The sequence below is a fragment of the Mastomys coucha genome, unplaced genomic scaffold (genome assembly GCF_008632895.1).
Source record: "Mastomys coucha isolate ucsf_1 unplaced genomic scaffold, UCSF_Mcou_1 pScaffold15, whole genome shotgun sequence".
Classification (NCBI taxonomy): Eukaryota; Metazoa; Chordata; class Mammalia; order Rodentia; family Muridae; genus Mastomys; species Mastomys coucha.
This window is the reverse complement of record NW_022196897.1, coordinates 14,746,312-14,752,879: the sequence shown is the minus strand read 5'-3', so window position 1 is coordinate 14,752,879 and position 6,568 is coordinate 14,746,312. Positions and strand designations below refer to the sequence as shown.

At 44.8% G+C, this 6,568-nt stretch overlaps 1 protein-coding gene across 1 annotated transcript in view; it reads left to right on the top strand.

Annotated features, from left to right (window-relative positions):
* The window catches only part of Surf6 (surfeit 6), a 43,486-nt gene that overhangs the window by 7,758 nt on the left and 29,160 nt on the right, over nucleotides 1-6,568 (top strand). The window lies entirely within an intron of this gene.

Sequence of the window (6,568 nt, the reverse complement as noted above, 5' to 3'; positions counted from 1 at the left end):
TCGGGATAGAGGTTAGAGTGAGGCACTCTCACTGACCCTTTTCTGCCCACCTGTATTTCCAGTGGCCACGAGAATAAAAAGCCTTGACTACTCGTTCTGTATTTACTAGTCCCTGGAAAGAGAGAGAGCCCAGGGAGTTGTTGGGAGAATCTGATCCAGTCAGGTATGTCTCTGGGCAGAGCTCCAGGGCTGTCTTTGAGCTGGCATCCAGCTCGAAACCTGGAGTCCTTCCTGAGTCCAGAGGATGTGCCTGTGAGCCAGTTGGTAGCTGAGATTTGGGGTTGTATGTTGCCTAGTTTTACATCAGTTTGACACAAGCTGAAGTTGTCTGAGAAGAGAACGCCTCAACTGAGAGCTCCATTAGATTGGCCTGTGGTGCATTTTTTTTTAAACTGGTGAATGATGTGGTAGGGACCAATTCATTGTGGACAGTGCCACCCCTGGACTGATGGTCCTGGGTTGTTTAAGATAGTAGGCCAAGCTAGTTATGGGGAGCAAGCTATTAAGTAGCACTCCTCTATTTCTTTTGCTTTCGTTCCTGTCTCTAGGTTCCTGTCCTGGTTTCCCTTGGTGATGTACAGTCACTGGAAATGTAACATGAACCCTTTTCTCCCTCAGATTGCCTTTGGTTTTGTTGTTTTATCACAGCAATAGAAACCCTAAGATAAGTCAGTGTGCTTTTGGAGGAAAGGAGGCAGGGCAGAGCAGCTTCTGGGATGCTAGCTGGGCTGAGGTTGTGAGTGGAGATAGGACTACTTTTAACTAGTTGAGAGGAATGGCCAGTCATAGGTGCAGAGCCACCCTCCTGGGTGAGAGCTTGAGTGCAGGAGTGGGCTGGTAGGGCTGGAGTAATTTGTAATTACTAAAGGCTGAACAGAATTAAGAAATGCTTGTTGTTTGTGCTGGCACACACCTTTAGTCTCATTACTCACCTGCATAGGCAGGTGGATCTCCTTTGAGGCCAACCAGGGCTACATAGAGACCTGTGTAAGAAAACAAAACAAGAACAACAAAACCCAGATGTAGATAGGAATGTTGGCACACTGCTGTAATCCCAGCACTGGGGAGGCTGAGGCAAGAAGACGCAAGGCTGAGTTATAGAGAGATGCCTCTGCTGGTAAAAGCAGTAACTGCAGTAAAGCGAGAACTGTGGAAGTTCTGGCCCTCTGTGGAGTGGGAGATGTTTGTTTGAACGGGCTTTTTGATGTGTACCCTTGGTTGGGCGTGACAGGGCAGAACAGGGGTTCTCCGGGCACAGCAGGAGCAAGGCTTCATGGCCCACCCCACAAAAGGAAGTGCAGGCAGGAAAAACCAGAGACAAGGAAGCTCTGTGTGTGTGTGTGTGTGTGTGTGTGTGTGTGTGTGTGTGTGTGTTGTGTGTAGCATGTAGCATCGTTTTGTAGTGATCCCCAGACAACAGCAGCTGAAAGGAAGAATGTACTTTCTTGGGTCATGCCTTTAACCCCAGAGAACTCACGATGTAGATGTAGACTACCCTGACTTCAAACTCAAATCGGTCTATTTATTGTATCTGCCTGTTTTCTAAGTGCTGGAGTTAAAGGTGTCCATCAACCTGGCCTAATGATTAATTAACTCATTAAAAAAGATTCTACTACGTTTTTGTTTATGATTAGTTTTTGAAATTAAAGTATAATTGCATCATTTACTCCCTTCTTAGATTATGGCCTCTATTTCTTTGTTTCATATGTCTAGATGTATGTATTTATTTTTAAATATATAAGTACAACCTGCTCAGACTGTACAATATTACTTGTATGTATGATTTCCTGACTGACTACTTGGGAGCTCTTCTCTGAGAACTGCCTCCTGCTCTCAGCATTTCTTAGCTGCATGCAAGGCCCACCCAGGACATTCCCCCTTCTGTGTTAGCATTTCTTGTGCTCTTATCCAGGCAGTGTAGGCTGCCCTGTTGATGTGATTTAAGGGGTGGAGCTAGAACCAGGAGATAAACCCTCACAGAAAGCCTCCTGTTCTAACTTAACTGCCTTTTCCTCTTCCTTTTCTGCTGTGATCCCCAAGCTGTAGGTCGTGTTGTAGATGGAGCAAGGGGGCCTGGGTACCATATGGTTACTTGTTCTCTGCAGTTGCCATCAACAGGGCTTTTTGTCACAGTCTCTTGTCTGTTGCAAGGAGATGTTTCCACGATGAGGGGTTATTGTTACTTTTTATTGTTATTTTTGCTTGATTTTTTTCTCACAGATTTATTATGTATGAGTATTTCTCTTGCATTTAAGTGCACAGTGTATGCCTGGTGCCTGTGGAGGCCAGAAGAGAGTGCCAGATCCCTTAAACTGGTTGTGAGTTGCCTTGTAGGTATTGGGAACTGAACCCCATCCTCTGTAAGAACAGCAAGTGTTTGTAACCACTGAGCATTTTCTCCAATCTTAATAATTAACTCTTGGATGTCTGCATTTTAGCTAGGAGAGGACTGAGATACCATCTTTTAAAAAATCAGTTTCTTAGAAGAAGTGAATGGGCAACAAGCAGATAAAACCCAGATGGAGAGTGGGTAATTTTACTATGTTCCTATGTTTTGCATGGATGTTCCTTACCCTGTGCTGCGCTGGCTTACTTACACTTTGGCAGCACTCTTCAAATACCAAATGCTCCTAATGGCGTTTCAGTTGTAGGTATAAGAAAGTTCACCAGTTCCTGGTGACCTAGTTGGCTCACCAGTGCTGCTGCTGCTGGTGGTGAATGGCAGGGGAGGCACAAAGACCGGAACATCACGCTAAGTGTCTCGCCATGCTAAGGGTATTTCAGAGGTGAGGCATAGTAAAGAACTGGGGGAGTTTTATTATAGATTAAAAGTACACGAGAGAGAAGAGAGTGGAGAGAGAAGAGAACACCTCAGAGTCACAGCAACTAGGGTTTTGGATAGCTCTGTCTTATGGGCAGACTTCAATAGAGAGATTTATTCATGAGTTAAGATGGGGAAAAGTCCAGGCAGTGGTGGCGCACGCCTTTGATCCCAGCACTTGGGAGGCAGAGGCAGGCAGATTTCTGAGTTCAAGGCCAGCCTGGTCTACAGAGTGAGTACCAGGACAGCCAGGGCTACACAGAGAAACCCTGTCTCAAAAAAACAAAACAAAACAAAACAAAAAACAAAAAAAGGGGGGAGGGAGTCAGAGAATTGAGAATTTTTTTTCTTTTTAATTAATTTACATTCCAAATACTTCTTCCTATCCCCCCTCCCTTCTCTGAGAGAGTAGGCCGACACCTGAAAATCTCCTGACCCTGGCATGTCAAGTCTCTGCTAGATTAGGCACAAGAGGAATTTTTTCCTTTCTTTTTTAAGATTTTATTTTATTTTGTGTTTGAGTGTTTTATCTGCATGTACACCTGCATGCCAGAAGAGGGCATCGGATCCCAGATTACAGATAGTTTTGAGCCACCATGTGGTTGCTGGGTATTGAACTCAGGACCTCTGGAAGAGCAGTCCATGCTCTTCACTACTGAACCATCTCTCCAGCCCCTAGAATTTTTTTCCTAAGGTTCTTTGCTGCCTTCATATAGAATTTTTCAGATGCGTCACTGTGTCAGGTACATAATGGGAACACCTCACTAGACTAATTGTATGGAGATGTCACCATGACAAAGCAGAAGCAAAAGGTGGTGTGGCAGTCATCTTGGTGGCAGTCATCTCAGTGGGCTTTGTTGGTCCCAGCTCGTTTCCGTTAGTCTTGTGTCTTTACTGTCAGTGGAGATTTAGGGCTAAAGCCTAGGCTCAGCTCTCTGTCCTCACCCTTTAGAGAGAGAGGAGATGTAGTCAATGTGGCCACGTTTGGAAGAGCACAGGTAAAAGGATCAGTGATCCCCAAGCCCTTCCTAAGGGTAACCATCATGTGGTTTGGATTGAGTCAATGACAAAGTTAAACCACATTGACCAAGGAGTAGTCCTACCTAACATTATCTCAGCTCCAATCATGGAAGATTATGATGAATTGTTACTTTGTTGGTAGCCATCTTTCCCTGAGTGGACCGATATGGTTTCTACAAGATGATTACTTTTGTTGCAGAGTAATAGTGCCCCTCTGGGGCTTTGGGGGATTTATCCAGTGAGGGTTTGCTCTTCCTGGAATACAAATTCCAAAAGGAAAGGTTAAAGACAATTTATGCCAGGCATGGTAGTACCTTTCATTCTAGGATGCAGAGGCAGGCAGAATTCTCTATGAATTCAGGGGAAGCCTGGTCTACATAGTGAGTTCCAGAACAGCCAGGGCTATGAACAAACAAATGAGCAACCACCACCACCAAGAAAACCCAAAAACAAATTCACAAAGATGATGCCTTCAGCTCAGGTGAGGGAGCTAGACATGAAGACAAGGCAGCGTGCCAGGACTTCACCTTGTGTTCAGTACCTTGTGTGCTCAAGAGTGCCCAGCCCTGTTACAAAGTAGCACATATTTGGTTCAGGACTTCAATCAGTTGCATGGTGCTATGGGCAACACAGCTCTGAAGTGATGGCCACTGGCCACCTGTCTTAGGGTTTTAGTGTCATGAGCAGACACCATGACCAAGGCAAGTCTTATAAAGGACATTTAATTGGGGCTGGCTTACAGGTTCAGAGGTTCAGTCCATTATCATCAATGTGGGAACATGGCAGTGTCCAGGCAGGCATGGTGCAGGAGGAGCTGAGAGTTCTACATCTTCAACTGAAGACTGCTAGCAGAACACTGACTTCAGGTAGCTAGGATGAGGTTCTTATAGCCCATACTCACAGTGACACAACTACTCCAACAAGCCACACCTTCTAGTACTGCCACTCCCTGCATGGAACATATACAAACCATCACACCACCTTACAGGTCATTTTTCCCCACTTGCCTATTGTCACCATCAGTCTTCAACTTGATACTGTAGGAGATAGAAATGAAATGTGCTGCTTTTCCTTCAGAGCTGAGGCTTTCAAGAATGGGCCCCATGTCCATCTTCTAGACAGGTTCCTAAGCTAACATTGGTGCATGTGTGCAAGGATGTATCCTGTTCTCAAGAATTACACTTTACTTATTAATTGTAATACTTTTAAATTTTTGTGTTTTAGCAAATCACGTGAGAATTTGAGGTCAAACTCTCACGGTGACATACAGGACTCCATTTATATTAGCAATTAAAAAAAAAAAAAAAACCTGGGGCTGGTGAGATAGCTCAGCAGGCAAAGGCACTGACTGCTCTTCCGGAGGTCCTGAGTTCAAATCCCAGCAACCACATGGTGGCTCACAACCATCCATAACAAGATCTGATGCCCTCTTTTGGTGCGTCTAAACATAGCTACAGTGTACTTACTTATAATAAATAAATCTTTAAAAAAGAAAAAGTAAAAAAACAAAACAAAAAACAATGAATGTCCAGCAGTGGTGGAACACACCTTTAATCTCAGCACTAGGAATGCACAGGCAGAGAGGCAGAGGAGAGGGGTGGGGGAGGCAGAGAGGGAGAGGCAGAAGCAGGTGGATCTCTTTAAGGCCATTTTGATGTACAGAGCAAGTTCCAGGATAGCTGAGAAACCCTGTCTCAAAAAAAACAAAAACCAAAAAACAAAAAAACCCAACAACAACAACAACAAAAAAGCAAACAAACAAAACCAGTGGAACTTTATACATGGTTCGTTGTGGCTTGAGACAGTCAGGTACAGCGCCCTTCTTTTGAACTGTGTTTGCTTTGCTGAAGTCTTTGGATGACATGGCCACTTCCCTGAAACACAAGATCCTTTGGTAAATGTTGGGACACGGTCTATGAGCTGTGTGAGCAGAATTTTGATTCTTGTGAAAAGACACCAAGAGAACAGAAGAGTCCTGTGACTTCAGCCTTCCAGTCACAAAATTGTCCTTGGAAGATGTTTTTGTGACCTTTTCATGCATAGTAAGTAGGAATGGATTTACTGGATGTTATCTTACTACTCAGTTGATATTCCAAGCATGGTTGTCCTCATGACTATATACAGCCCATCTCAGATGAACATGCCTTGTCCTCTCAGAAGACCTCAGAAGATAATTTGATGCTCTAAATAAAGTTGGCTATTGCATGAGACTTTAGTCCACCTCGTTGTTAGGCCCCATCTTTCCAAACTGTATTAAGACAGCCTAGGACAGGAGTGTGTACTGCTCTTTCAGAGGACCCAAGTTCAGATCTCCACAGCCTACCATGCATGGGTGGTTCACAATTACAACTCTAACTCAAGACTAATCTAAAGCCCTCTTCTGACCTCTGAGGTGCCTGCACTCACATGGTGCGCATGTATGTGTGTGTCACACACTCACACACACTTCAAGAAAAGAAAAAGGCTGAGTGTGTCTATGAGGGTGTTTCTAGAAGAAATCAACTGAGGGAGTGGGAAAGAGTGTGGGCAGCACTATCCAATGGGCTGGGGCCTGGGCTGAATGGAAGAAGTAAACGGGGAAAGGCGCTCAGCATCAACAACCCCTCTTGATGCTTTCTATTTGCTGCCACAGTGAGACCAACTGGAGGCTCCTACACAAAGGTGAGGCACGGAAAGTTGCCTGCAGATAGCTTGCCTCTCCCGAAAAGAGGCGGGGAGGGAGTCAGA